Below are 15258 nucleotides of genomic sequence, written 5' to 3'. Positions count from 1 at the left end.
CTGGCTCTGTCACCCAGGCTGGAGTACAGTGGCCGGATCTCAGCTCACTGCAAGCTCTGCCTCCCGGGTTCACGCCATTCTCCTGCCTCAGCCTCCTGAGTAGCTGGGACTACAGGCGCCCGCCACCTCGCCCGGCTAGTTTTTTGTATTTTTAGTAGAGACGAGGTTTCACTGTGTTAGCCAGGATGGTCTCGATCTCCTGACCTCGTGAACCGCCCGTCTCGGCCTCCCAAAGTGCTGGGATTACAGGCTTGAGCCACCGCGCCCGGCCAGGCCAGATATTTTATAGAATATTCCTCAATTTGCATTTCTTTGATGTTTCCTCATGAATAAATTGAGATTATGCTTTTGGGCTTGAATACTACATAAGTGCTATGTTATTCTCAAGCAGTTACACTGGGAAGCTCATAATGGCTCTTTTTGTTGATGCTTTTGCCTCTTTTTGTTAAATTAATTTTGTTTACTTGGTTACCTCTTTTCTCCATTGTAGGCCTATTTTATTTTGTAACTAAAAGGTATAGGGAGATACTTTAAGAAGGTGTAAACATCCTTTTTATTAAAAAATTTAGTTTAAATTTAGCAACCTTTCATGATTTTTGCCTGAATCAGTTTTACTCTGATGGTTGTAAATGGTGGTATTCTAACTCCATCAATTTTTCTCTATTTGTTATTGGAATCGTCTTGTGTGGAAGAGCTTTTTCCTTCTGTCACAATTAGTTTGTATCTATTTGCTCTCAGAATGGATTTCTATTTCAGTCCATGGGTTATAATCTTATTTATTTAATGCTCAAATTATCAAGATCTGGTCAGTGGAAACTACCTCAAACTTCCTTCTGTGTTCTTTTATCATATCTCCATCAATTTTTGAAATCTGCCTTGTTTTCTGGCAATGCACTTATTCCAGGCTTATGTAGTGGCTACCCCATCATTTTCCTTTGGAGTCCAGTTTCCTTCCAAAGAAGAATGACATTTTAAAACCAAGATCTAGGACCTAGTTCTACTGGAATGTCATTGAGTTTCAGCCCTTTTAGTAAAAAACTGCTGAAAGCACAGATTTTTCTTTTTTTGTGTGTGTGTTTAGAGGCGGAGTCTTGCTCTGTCGCCCAGGCTGGAGTGCAGTGGCATGATCTCCGTTCACTGCAATCTCCGCCTCCTGGGTTCTAGCAGTTCTCCTGCCTCAGCCTCCTAAGTAGCTGAGACTACAGGTGCTTGCTGCCATGCTCGGTAGTTGTTTTTCTTTTTTTTCCCGTATTTTAGTAGAGACAGGGTTTCACCGTGTTGCCCAGGTTGGTCTCGAACTCCTGAGCTCAGGCAATCCACCCGCCTTGGCCTCCCAAAGATTTTTCTTTTATAGCAAGAAACATGACCCATGATATAAATCTATTACTCATTTGTTCAGTCCTACAATATGCACAAAATAATTCCAGTTTGATACTGCCCAAGAATTTTCCAATGTGAATGCACCAATTAATACCCCCTCCAGCAGTGTGTGATATTTCTAGTTGCTCTACATCCTCGCCAACATTTTAGGAATGTCAGTATTTTTCTTTTAGCCATTGCAGTCTCTGTACAGTGGTATATCATTGTAGTTTTAATTTTTATTTGCAAGTCCTTGATGACTGATGAGGTTTAATATATATTAATTTATTTATTTGCCTCTTGAATATTTTTGTTTTGATCAAATGCATCTCTACTTTTCTCTTGTGTTGTCTATATTTTTGTATTGGTTGAATATACACTCACACGGAAGTATTCTAGGTGAGTCATTGGTGAGATTTGCTTTGAAAATATTTTCTCCTGTTCTCTGTTTTCCCAAGATCAATAATATTTTCTCCTGTGTTTTATTGTAAAAGTTTTTTTACTCTGCCTTTACTGTTAGGATCTTCAAAACCTCTTAATTCTTTTTGTGTATTGTGTGAGGAAGACTCAAGAATCATTTTCTCCACATTGAAATCCAAGTGATCTAGCACCTTTTATTGAAAGGACAGTTCTTCCTTGCACTTCACTGAAGTCTCACCTTTGTTAAAATCCGTGAGTCCGTATTGGTGTGGCTTTCCTTTTGAACTTTCTTTTCTGTTTGATTGGAATATGTTTTCTATCCTTGTGTTATGTCATGTTATCTTAATTACTGTAGTTTTATGATACATCTTAATACCTAGTAGTGTGAATCCTTCCACTTTCTATCTACAAAATTGTCTTGGGTATTTGTGAGCTTTTACATTTACATGTACATTTTAATATCAGCTTTTCAATTTCTACAATATAAAAATCCAGCTGGGATTTTCATTTGGATTGCCTTGAATGTGTACATCAGTTTAGAAGGAATTATTAGCTCTATAATATTTTGTCTTGAAATGCATAGACACGTGTCTTGTTTGTTTAGATCTTTTGTATTTTCTCTCAATAATGTCTTCAATTTTCTGTGAAATATTGAATATATTTTATTTGGCTAATCCCTAAGTATTCTTTATGCTTTTATAACTATCACTTAGGAAACTCATTTCTATTTCTTTCTGGTGTATAACAATTAAACTTTTTCATACTGACTGTATTGAGTAAACTTTCCAGATTCATTTATTAATTTTAAGAGCTTTTCAGCTTTTGAATATGTCATATAAACAACTGTGCTGTCTGTGACTAACTAGAGGTATGTTTACTTTTCCAGTCCCTATGCTTTGGTAGTTGTTTTACTTACCTCAATTCACAGCCTAGGACCTGAATTACAATGTTGAATAGAAGTGGTAATAGTAGGTTCCTTGTCACCTGATCTTAGGAGGTAAGGTTTTAATGATTCACCAAAAGGTGTGATGTTTACTGTAGGTATTTCATAGATCCCCAATATCAAATTCCTATTATATTCTATTTCTACTTTCCTGAAAAAACTGTATAATGAATGTCAAGTGCTTTTCTGATGCCTATTGAGAAGAATGTTTTGTATTTTTCATGTCTTCTATGGTGGTAAATTACATTGTTTGGTTTTTCCAATGTGGAAACAACCTTGCATTTCTGGCATAAATTCAACTTGATTGTGGTGTATTATCTTTGTATATAGTTATACAATTATTGCAATCAATCTTGCAATATGTTCATGATGGATATTAGTCTATAATGTCACTGTTCTTGCAATGTCCTCTTTTGGTTTTCATAGGAAAGTTAGTCTGGCCTCATTAAACAAGTTGGGGCGTGTTCCGTCTTTATTCTGGATATTAAAAAAATCTATTTGCTCTGTATATCTTATGAATCATCAAATGTCTGAGGAGAAAATGGCCCAGAATATTGAATTCACTTTTCTGGGCCTCATGTCTCTCCAACAAATTGGCTTCTTGAGTCCTGGCTGCCTTGGTAGGTCTCTGGTATCATCAACATGATATTTTCTATATTTTATTCATCTTTTAAAGATTTTCTTGGTGAAAGATTCATTTTGCTGCAGACTGGCCTATCATCGCTGAAAGTGGAAGCCTCTCCCTCATTTTTAACCCCATTTCTCCAGCTTTTGTTATTTTTCACAAAGGGCAGGTAGATCAAGAATTTTTCAGCTTGTGTGTTACAAATATTCATTAGAGGCTTTTAGATTGCTATCTGTGTTCACCTTCTTATGCTTGAATGGTTTAGGAATGAAGAAGAATATTTACCGAGACAAATGCTCTGTCAGTTTGACAACGCTCTTTTCAAACTGGGTGCCTCTCAAAGCAAGTTCCGTATGGTTCATTACTCATTTGCTGCACTATCCTCATCTTTTAAGGTTTGCTTTAGGTGATGCTAGTCTGCAGAAGTTTCTGCTTTTTGTTACATGCAAAGTTTAGTGTTTCTTTTTGTTTTTTAGTTTTTTTTTAAGAAGCTTTAGAATAGTTAAGAAATATTCTGTTTGGTTTTGCTAATAAAGAATGCTTATTTTAACTTTGGTAAAATATCATATAAACACACCCTGGAGGGATTTCTTTGGGTAAAATCTGAATAAGTGTTACCTTATGCATGTGTGCACACACTCACAATAATTCTGAAAGGTTAACTCAAAATTTTAACAAAGTAATATTTTCACAGGTAAAAAAATATTTTAGTAGCTTTCAGTGGTAAAATTTCCTGGGAAAGTAAAATAACTCTTTAGCAATTGTACTATACAAGTTTCGAATAATAAATAAAAATGACTCAATTCTACTATTATGTTTAATGTAACTTTTAGTATTTTACCAAAATAATTCCTAAGATTTAGTGGTGGTAATGGTAATGGTAAACTGAATTCGTAGACATGGAGTCATTTTCACCTAAAACAAAAGCAAATTAAAACTTATGAATGAACACGTTATCAGAATATACTTTTCACGAGCGAAACATATGGTCTGTTCATATAAGAGTTTGTTGGGGCCAGGCGAGGTGGCTCATGCCTGTAATCCCAGCATTTTGGGAGGGCGAGGCAGGCAGATCACTTGAGGTCAGAAGTTTGAGACCAGCTTGGCCAACCTGGTGAAACCCCATCCTTACTAAAAATATAAAAATTAGCCAGGTGTGGTGGTGTGCGCTTGTAATCCTAGCTACTTGGGAGGCTGAGGCATGAGAATCGCTTGAACCAGGAAGGCAGAGGTTGCAGTGAGCTGAGATCACGCCACTGTACTCCAGCCTGGGCAACAGAGTGAGGCTCTGTCTCAAAAAAAAAAAAAAAAAAAACCAAAAAAGAAAAGTTTGTTAATTCTTGTTTATTTGTTTTGCAGATGAGAAATTGGGGTTTTTAAGATGTGACTCCATTGTCCAAGGTAAGAGTGAATGTGAGTTTCGGAGCTTGAACTCAGGTGTCTCCCTGTGTCATGATTCCTTCCCAAAAACTAACAGTAGACATAATCAGAATAGAGTGAGTTTGAAGCCTGACTCTGGTAATTACTAGCCACATTGATTCATAAAATGTGGAGAATAACATCAGCAGAGACGTTGTGTTGTAAAGATTAATGGAGTAGTGTGTGTGCTTGTAAGAGCTTACTAGGATGCCTGGTGCTTTTTAGGAGATCAACATATTTTCTTATATTCTCTGTAGAAGAGAATATTATTTTCTGCTTGTGTGTGATACTAATTCCTTTGCTTGTGTTTTAGATCCTCTTTTCTTCTTCTCCTCCACCATCTGCTACCAGTTCCCCAACAACCTTACCCCTTCCCCACCTTTGTGGTTTCCCAATTCCAACCTCTCTACAAGCACTTAGTGGACAACTATGGTTGTCTCTCCTATTTAGAACAAAACATCTTCCATCCAATGTATACATACCCACCGTCTTTGCCCTCTTTTTCCTCTGTCAAGTTTCTTTGCAAAAAGGTCTATATTTGTTGTCTTCATTTTTACCTTGTATTTTCTTGACAACCTATTGCAAGACAATTTTGCCCTGGGCTGTTCACCTGAAACCTTGGAATCATTGTGCATGCCTTTCTCTCCCTCTCCCTCAGTCTTATAGTCCAGTTCATTCCATATCCACACTATTACTAGATACAAATTTACTTTATCCACAAATCTTTGTATTATTCTCATTTTTTGTATGACTGATTCCAGTATTAACCATAGTTCATGAAACAAATACAGGACGTAGTGTTAGTTGCTATTGGCTTCTGATCCCAGGTGACCACTTTTTTGATGTGACATGGATAATTTGCTTTCATGTGCTATGACTCAGTGTGTGTGCTTAATCTGGAAAAATGGGAACAGTAAAAACTGTTAAATGTGTGTTGTGAGGGATAAATGACAAAACTCATATAAATCACTTACAGTTTCCAGGCACAAAACAGGTATTTATATTTTTTGTTGCCTATTTTAAAATTCATGTACTTGTTTCAAAGATGTTCTCGTCACTGACACCAATGTGATGTTGCTAAAATATTTATTTACACCTTAAAATCCTTATTAGTTTTCAGAGAAAACTCAAAAAGTACTTATCTGACATCAAAGTGTAATCTGACAACAAACAGCATCCTGTCACTCTCCAGTTTGATTTCTCTTCTACAACTTTTAGCCTTGCCATAGATTGAACTTCATTCAACAGTTATTGTTACTCAAATAAGCTTCTCTGTTCTTGTACATGTAGTTGGATCTTCCTAGAAGGCTCTCACTTTTCGTACCTTTATCCTGCTTCCTTGCTATGTTCCAAGAACCAATTTAAGCATCATCTCAAGAAGTGCTTGGATATAAAATAGGCAGAGAAGTTTCAATGTTCCTAAAGTTCGAGAGAAAATAGACACAATGTGATAGAACAAATAATGAAAAAATAATTTAAGGAAAGTTTTTTGAAATGAAGGTATATGTGGACAGCCGGGAGCAGTGGCTCAAGCCTGTAATCCCGGCACTTTGGGAGGCTGAGGCGGGCGGATCACAAGTTCAGGAGACTGAGACCATCCTGGCTAACACAGTGAAACCCGGTCTCTACTAAAGATACAAAAAATTAGCCAGACGTAGCGGCATGTGCCTGTAGTCCCAGCTACTGAGGAGGCTGAGGCAGGAGAAATGCTTGAACCTGGGAGGTGGAGATTACAGTAAGCTGAGATCACGCCATTGCACTCCAGCCTGGGCAACGGACTCGGTCTCAAAAAGAAAAAAAATGAAAAAAAGAAAAAAGGTATATGTGGACTTATATATTGAAAGGACACAGCACAGACATGGGAAAATTGATCAGAATGCTCAACTCTGAGATATATTATAGTAAAACCATTAGACTTTATTGATAAAGAAAAATCTTTGAGCATCCAGGTAACAACACCAAGTCACATATTAAGGAACCATAATAAGTTTGACATTAGACTTTTTAATAGCAAAATTTTGTGACAGAAGACAATGGGATAACATAATTAAGATGTTTAAAGAAAAAAAACTGAGAAAAGTGCATTATACTTGGCCAAACTGTCATTCAAGTATAAAACTATAGTCAAACTTATGAACTTTTGAAAATTTTGGGAACTTTTTTAGTGAACCAATCCTGAAGAATCTACTAGAGAATCTGTCCAAAGATGAAGATCTAACAACCATTTTATAAGAAATAAAGAATAATGAACAGCATATTAAAATGAATTCACAGAGTAAAATCAGCAAAATCCATGAGATGGAAATTCTGTAGGACAACTGATCAGATATATTCAACAAATAAATTACCAACAAAACAAGACAGAAAGGGATTGAAGAGAAACATGGATTAAGAGACCTAAGAGACATGTCAATTAACTGCATTATATAAATCTGATCCAGCTTTTTGTTGAAAAGGCAAATGTAAAATTTAAGAACTAATTGGAGAAATACCAATATTGCTTGGATATTTGGTGATAAATAATTTTGTAGAGATGTTTTGATAATGATTCCTATGGTTTGAATGTGTTCCTCAAAGTTCACATGTTGGAGACTTAATCCCCAGTGCAACAGTGTTGAGAGGTGGGACCTCTGAGTGGTGATTAGGTCTGAGGGCTCTGCCCTTGTGAATGGATTAATGTTGTTATTGGGGGAGTCAAATCATTACTGTGAGAATGGGTTTGTTATAAAAGTGAGTTTGGCCCTCTCTCGCCCACTCTTTTGGGATGACGCAGCATGAAGGCCTTTGCCAGATGCTGGCCCCTCCATCTTGAACTTCCCAGCCTCTAGAACATGAGCCAATACATTTCTGTTCATTATAAGTTACCCAGTCTCAGATATTCTGTCATAGCAGCATAAAACAGGCTAAAACAATGATACTGTGGTTTTATTTAAAAAAAGATATAATATTGAAAAAAATACATACTGAAATATTAAAGATCGTTAATATGATGTCTGGGTATTCTAAATATTTTAGTGGAGGGGTATGTGGCTGGAGTACAAATGAAAGAAAATTGCAAAAGCTGTTTCATGGTTATATGGGAATCCATTCATTTGTATTGTTTTTTTTCCTGCTTTTTGGTTCAATTATAATTTCCCATAAGAAAAAAAAATTAACCCTAAACAGATGGGACTTATAGAGGTAGGAACACTTAATAGTGGAAAGCAGTAACAGATGGTCATCTGAGAGGTGGGGAGGGGCGGATTATGAAACTACAAAATGACAAAAATGTTATGAGCAGAGTTATTAGACTTACACCATTTAGCAGAAGGGCTGACACGCGTCAGTAGTCCCTGAGGACATTACTGTGTTACCTACGGGTCTAATAATTCATCTCACAAACAAAGACAATGAATAATCTAGCAAATATTAAATTATGTTTTGCATAGTCTGTTTCAGAAAGCAGAGGTTCAGTTAATATATTTTACAAAATTTTCATTAACGTCTTGTCACGTTTGAGATTTCTCAGCATACAACACGATTTGGTCCAGAATTCCCATGACACTGTGGCATATGTCTGAGATGATGTAGGAGCTGTGGAAGTGCACTGCTAAGATCTCCATCAAGAGAACCCGCCGCTGATAGCACAGTTGACTGACAGCACCAGCTGCCACCACTTGGGTTCCTCCATTGCATTCATGCTGAGACCATGCTTCTCCCGGGCTGCTTCCAGTCAATGAGCATGGTGGGGGCTATTACTATTGGCCCATTTTTGTCTAACTCCGAAGTCCTTTAGCAAGCAGCTTTTGATCAGGGACACTTCATTGGCCTGGTTGAAGTTTTTGCAAAAGTAGGCTGTGGAATGTGGAATTCTTCCTTCCCTCTTTTCTTTCACAGCTATCATCCTGCGTCACCATCTGAGGCCCTTCCATCTTTCTTCTACTCCATTCCTTTCTATCTGTCACAGGAATTTCCCCCAATAAACACCCTGTGTATCTAATCTTGATTTGGCTCTGCATCTAGAAAGAATTGAACTGTCAGAGACAGGCACTGAGAAGATCAGTTGAGAACACTTCTTGAGAACTCAATCGGCTTGCACTGCGTCTTTCGTTTTCCATTTCAAAAAGGCAGTAAGAGAATTAAATCAGCAAAGAGTGAATTATCATGCTAAATTCTCAAAAAAAAGGCTTGATTCTTGATGAAGGCAGCCAGGGGACTCTGAAACTTCGCTTTGGATTTATGCATATGGTTAACTGTCATTGCAGGGCTGGTGGTATTTTGAATTTATTACTTTCCGAATGGGTATTATTTTTTTCTTAAGGCACAAAGGACTATCTTGAATGACATGGTTTTCTAATACCTACAGCTTTATATCTCTAATTACTCATCAGAGAAGGTAGGAAATAAAATAGTTCCTAAGCATATACATATTTCAGGTATCTATTTCTGGAATGAAGATTTCTACTTGTTTTTAATTTTTTTGCTGATATCCTTTTGATTATTCATCCCCATCCAATTATCTCACCCTTCTGAGGTGGGCCTACCTCTTGATGGTGGTGGGTAAGGCACAAACAGAGTAGTTTGTGCAGCCACCTGCCACAACATGTAGCAACCCAAGCTGATGCAGAAAAGCTTCCTGGAGAGTGATCTCCATCCTGCTCAGGGCTCATCTTTAGCCCTCATGTGACAGTGCTGGCCAAAAGGAACTGGGTGAGTCAATGTACTTTAATATATCCTGTCTTAGTTGTTGTGGTTAAAAACCTCACCTGCAAAAGAAACAGCAGGCTGGCACCAAGTCTGAGACGTATGTAAGTTCTCTGGCTGAACACTTTTTCTGATAACTGGATAACAGTGTCAAGAACTTATCAATATGACTCCAGCTATTATCATTGACACAAAACACTTTCTAAACTTCACCCCATCTCCTCCCTCCTTTTGAGGTCTTAAGACTTCGAGAGCCACACCTTCCCGACCTATTTTTCATGTCTGCATCTTCAAGATGTAAACTGAGTTGTGTCTAATTCTATTTGAATATGTTTTATTTCTTTAAAGCAAATCCATCGAACCAGATATGTCTCAATGTGTAACAGTGGAGAGATTTTGGTAATGTGCGTTTTCTATGTATGTATTTCTTAATATAACTTTGTATTTTAATAAAATAAATGTCCTTACTGATCTTGTCAGGATATTCAAATTTAGCTTTATTTTTTCTTTTATCATAAGCACTAAGTACATGCAGACTCTATTTGCAATACTGTAATAGTGATGTATACCCTTAAATTCTCAATGTTTCCTTTGGGGCAAGAATAAAATGTATTTTCTTTTTAGCATTTTGGTGCTATACTCATGCAGACAAGGACAGCCATTCACAACCTGGTACAAAAGTCATCCATCTTGAGTTGAAGGACAAAAAAGAAAGCATATGGCAGTTACATATTAAAAAATCAGAAATTATACTTCCTAACGCTTTGGCCAACATGTTTTAAATGCATATTTGGTATGACAACATATGGCCCAGAACATCATTGTTTCTAGGATGGGATTAGAAAAGGAAAGGTTGCTCAAACTGGGAAAGATATATATATACACACACATATATTTGAGATGGAGTCTTGCTATGTCACCCAGGCTGGAGTGCAGCGGCGTGATCTCGGCTCATTGCAACCTCCGCCTCCCGGATTCAAGTGATTCTCTTGCCTCAGCCTCCCGAGTAGCTGGGATTACAAGCATGCGCTGCCACGCACGCCTGGCTAATTTTTGTATTTTTTGTTAAAAGGGGATTTCACCATGTTGGCCAGGCTGGTCTTGAATTCCTGACCTCAAGTGATCTGCCTGCCTCGGCCTCCCAAAGTGCTGGGATTTCAGGTGTGAGCCACCATGCCCAGCTGAGATTGATTTTTAAAACTGACACTAGAACAGGTAAGAGACGAGTTAGTATAGTTGGAGTTAAAGTGAGAAACGCAAACCTGACCCCATGATTTTAAAAAGGTCAAGCTAACCCTGTTGTGACCCTCATTCCAAACACTGTTCAAGTGAAACAATCTCAGGGATGTGGCTGGCACCAGTGACCTTTGTGTTCTTCAATCTAGGCACCTTCGGCGGGACGCGGTGGCTTGCTCCTGTAATCCCAGCACTTTGGGAGGCTGAGGCGGGTGGATCACCTGAGGTCGGGAGTTCGAGACCAGCCTGACTAACATGGAGAAACCCCATCTCTACTAAAAATACAAAAAATTAACTGGGCGTGGTGACTCATGCCTGTCATCTCAGCTACTTGGGAGGCTGAGGCAGGAGAATCGCTTGAACCCGAGAGGTGGAGGTTGTGGTGAGCGGAGATCGCACCATTGTACTCCAGCCAGGGCAACAAGAGCAAAACTCCGTCTAAATACACACACACACACACACACACACACACACACACACACACGAAATCTAGGCACCTTCAAAAGTAGCTGGCTCTAAATCTTGGAGTAGAAAGAGACAGGACAAGCCTCCATTTGTTTTTTTCATAATGTAATTAGCATTTTAAGGATCTACTGTGATGTTGAAAATAGAAAACAAGGATCAGACTTAGGTGGTACAGGGATCTTCCCCTTATCCACAGTTTGCTTTCTGTAATGGTTTGTTATCTGCAGTCAACTTTCTGTAATGGTTTGTTATCTGCAATCAACTGTGGTCTGAAAATACTAAATGGAAAATGTCCAAAATAAACAGTTCGTAAGTTTCCGATTGTGCATCCTTCTGAGTAGCGCGATGAAATCTTGTGCTGTCCCACTCTGTTTCCAGTGGGTCCACGCTGTGTACACCACTCTGCCTGTTAGTCACTTAGTGGCCATCTCTGTTATCAGGTTCACAGATCACAAGAAGAAGGATGAGTACAGTACAATTAGTTATTTTGAGAGAGACAGACCACATTCCATAACTTTTATTATAGTATATTGTATAATTGTTGTATTTTATCATTAGTCATTGTTGGTCTGTTACTGTGCCTAATTTATAAATTAAGCTTTATCATAGGTATGTAGGTATAGGAAAAAAACGAAGTATATTTAGAGTTCAGTACTATTCAGGGTTTCAGGCATCTACGGGGTTTTGGAATGTATTCCCTGAGGATAAGGGGACTACTGTAGTTCTGAGAGCTCTAAAGGGAATTCTCAAAGGCTCTTCTTAAAAATCTCTGCTTAATTTCAGCAGTTGCTTGGTTTTAAAACATTTATTGGCTGGGCACAGTGGCTTATGCCTGTAATCGTAACACTTTGGGAGGCAGAGGCGGGTGGATCACTTGAGGTCAGGAGTTCAAGACCAGCCTGGCCAACATGGTGAAACCCCATCTCTAGTAAAAATACAAAAATTAGGCTGGACACGGTGGCTCGCACCTGTAATCCCAGCACTTTGGGAGGTCGAGGTGGGCGGATTACCTGAGGTCAGGAGTTCAAGACCAGCCTGGCCAACGTGGTGAAACCCTGTCTCTACTAAAAATACAAAAATTAGCCAGGTGTGGTAGCACATATCTGTAATCCCAGCTACTCGGGAGGCTGAGACAGGAGAATTGCTTGAGCCCAGGTGGCAGAGGTTGCAGTGAGTGGAGATCGTGCCACTGCACTCCAGCCTAGCAGACAGAGCGAGACTCTGTCTTAAAAAAAAAAAAAAAAATTAGCCAGGCTTTGTGGCACATGCCTGTAATACCAGCTACTTGGGTGGCTGAGGAACAAGAATCACTTGAACTCGGGAGGCTGAGGTGGCACAGAACCGCGATCGCGCCGCTGCACTCCATCCTGGGAGACAGAGTGAGACTCTAAAAAAAAAAAAAAAAAAAAAAAAAAAAATTAAATAAATATAAATAAATAACATTTATCAAGCCACATTTTGCAAATGTTCATGGCCTTGCACCTGGATTTTAAAGTTTTAAAATTTGAATGTATATTCTATGAAGGTGCTCTGGATTCTGCTTTGTTTTGCTTTGTCTCTCCAGAAAACAATATATGCAAGTTATTTTAGAAAATGTTCTACTATCATTTATTTTATTGTTTCCTTATGTTGATTTTATCATCTTTCTCCCATATCTTCAAGTCTAACTGCTAATTACTCTTTCCTCAAATTCTTAAGATTAAAACAAAATTGATATCTCACTCCGATTTGATGCACTTTAGCTTCCATAGCAAATATTTATTATACCCGTAAGTATTATATATACTATAAACCTAATTGTCATTACAAACTGGAAGTGTGCATTATCTATTGTCTTAACAAGATTACTCTGAATTATTGTTTTCTTCTGTCTTTTGTGAAAGCATATTATTTGTCTCCCTAAAACTTGTCAGATAGTGTTGTTTTAACTTCTTCTTAAACACTTTGGAATCTTTCGGTAGACATCAACATGAACACTTTTCACTTTAGCATGAAAAGGATCTCACTCCCCATCTGGGAATATTCTTAAGCAATTACTCTGATTAAAAGATAATTTAGTTAAATTATCTTGCTTTTTGTCCTCTTTGTTGGTTGATGAATTTTCACAACTGAACATCCCCCTGTTACCCCAACCCAGATCAAGATCTGAGACTTTACCAGCCACCCCTTCTCCTGTTCACTAGTTGCCTTCTCCTAGCTACCATCACCTCAAGTTAAGCACTTCCCTGACTTCTAAAATTATACATTAGTTCTCCTGGTTTAAAAAACTTTATTTAATGTATATTTTTACCTGGCTTTTATATACTCAGTGCTACTTTTGGTAGATTTATTTTTGCTATTCTGCAACAAAATATCCTTACTGTTTTAGAATATTCCACTGTATGAATATTTATTTATGCAGCTATTAATAGACATCTGGGTGATTTCTTGTTTCTACTATACTGAACATATGCACACCCTTTAGCCCAGCAATTTTATTGCAGGTATATAACCAACTGAAATGCTTATGCATATTCACTAAAAGACAGCTATCAGAATGCTTATAGTAGCAACATTTGTACTATGCTTAATGTACATTACTAACTGCATTATATGGATATTTGTATTTTGCGGAACCATTTTGCGTGTGAGACATATAAAGAAAACCTGCTTTTCTTTTAAAAGGCAAATAGACACTTTAAACCAATGGTCTTTTAATTCCCATTCCAGGACAAGACAAAGGCAATGGGCAGAAAAGTGTACAGCCATTTCTGTCACACTGAGAATCAAGCCTGGATTACCTCCAATGAGAAGATGACACAGGTCTATTACAAGGACACGATTTTTCTGGATAAGACACAGTTCTCTTGTGTTCAGACAGATTGCTTTTCAAATCACTCTGTATAGGGATGGGTTAAGCCCAGCTCTCAAATAAATATTTATATGCCCTAAAGTTTCCAACTAGGAAGGCAGAAAGACTCAGATATCAACACCCAGCATGGGCAGTGACATGGGTGAAATGTGGCATTGCTGGCATCAAATTTTCTCATCTTTCAACTATTGTCTGTTTTTCTAGAGCATTGAATACATCCTGATATTTGAGAACCCGTTGTTAGGCAATGCATTTGAATTATTAATAAGAATGAAGAGGTAACCATGGCAAGAGAGGAAAAAAATAAAGCTAGCTCTCCAGGCTGCGGAGATGGTACCTGCAAACTGCTAAGATACATAAAAGCAAGAGAATACAACGTAGAGCACAGATGCTTAAACGCACTTCCTTTCTCTCATCCACTACCTTAAAGGTAGCAATTATGCTTTATGTGTCCATTGTAACAAATGTCTTCTCCATTCATCTGTGGCCAGTAGTTTACAAGGCAAGGATTGCACACAAGGCGACTATTAGGTTTTCTCTCCTCCCTTCCCCGCCCCCACTCCCACACATTCACTTGTAAGAGGAACCTCTCATCCATGTCTCAAACATACTAATTACTGCAATTAGCATGTTTCCTACCAACCCTTCCTGTAAATCTTTGGTTCAAGGAAGTTTCCTTCCATCCCTCACCTAGAAGAAGGTAGACAAAACACAGGCTCAGCACTTTCCAAGTCAAAAAATATAGTCAGGTCCTCACCAAACATGGGCAATTCTCTGCTCTTTGTCTATGCATTTCCTCAACCTTACAGTGACTCAAGGAAGATACGCCTCCCCTTAGGAGAGCCAGGCGAGTTAGAAACCATTGCCGTAGTGTGCCCAAGTGTGAAAATTATTAAAATACCCTTTTGTACAGCTCCTGGCTAAGAGGAGACAATAACTGGGAGGGCTGGAGTGCAGGTCTTTAATCTTCTACAGGAGTCACTCCTAAAATTTGATTTGTTCAATAGAAGGGGTGCTGGAGTACCTACTAGAAGTCAGGCCCACACTGTGCTCTGTACTTGTCTGTACTTGACACACATTTCTCTTGGGGCCTTTTTTTTTTTTTTTTTTTTTTTTTTTTTTTTTTTTTTTTTTTTTTTTTTGACGGACTTTCACTCTTGTTGCCCAGGCTGGAATGCAGTGTCGCGATCTCGGCTCACTGCAATCTCTGCCTCCCGGGTTCAAGCAAGTCTCCTGCCTCAGCCTCCCTAGTAGCTG

At 38.3% G+C, this 15258-nt stretch overlaps 1 long non-coding RNA gene across 1 annotated transcript in view; it reads left to right on the top strand.

Annotated features, from left to right (window-relative positions):
- Positions 1–14181, top strand: part of LOC108527410 (uncharacterized) — a 51687-nt gene extending 37506 nt beyond the window's left edge. Inside the window, exons 2-3 of the long non-coding RNA XR_001884803.1 lie at positions 4707–4748; positions 13860–14181. This is a non-coding gene — a long non-coding RNA (uncharacterized LOC108527410). The remainder of the gene's footprint in view (positions 1–4706; positions 4749–13859) is intronic.
- Positions 14182–15258: the final 1077 nt, after the last annotated feature.

The sequence above is a fragment of the Rhinopithecus bieti genome, unplaced genomic scaffold (genome assembly GCF_001698545.2).
Source record: "Rhinopithecus bieti isolate Rb0 unplaced genomic scaffold, ASM169854v2 scaffold_2574, whole genome shotgun sequence".
In the NCBI taxonomy this organism is placed as follows: Eukaryota; Metazoa; Chordata; class Mammalia; order Primates; family Cercopithecidae; genus Rhinopithecus; species Rhinopithecus bieti.
Note: the sequence above shows the minus strand (reverse complement) of the source record. Positions and strands in the feature narration are given on the sequence as shown.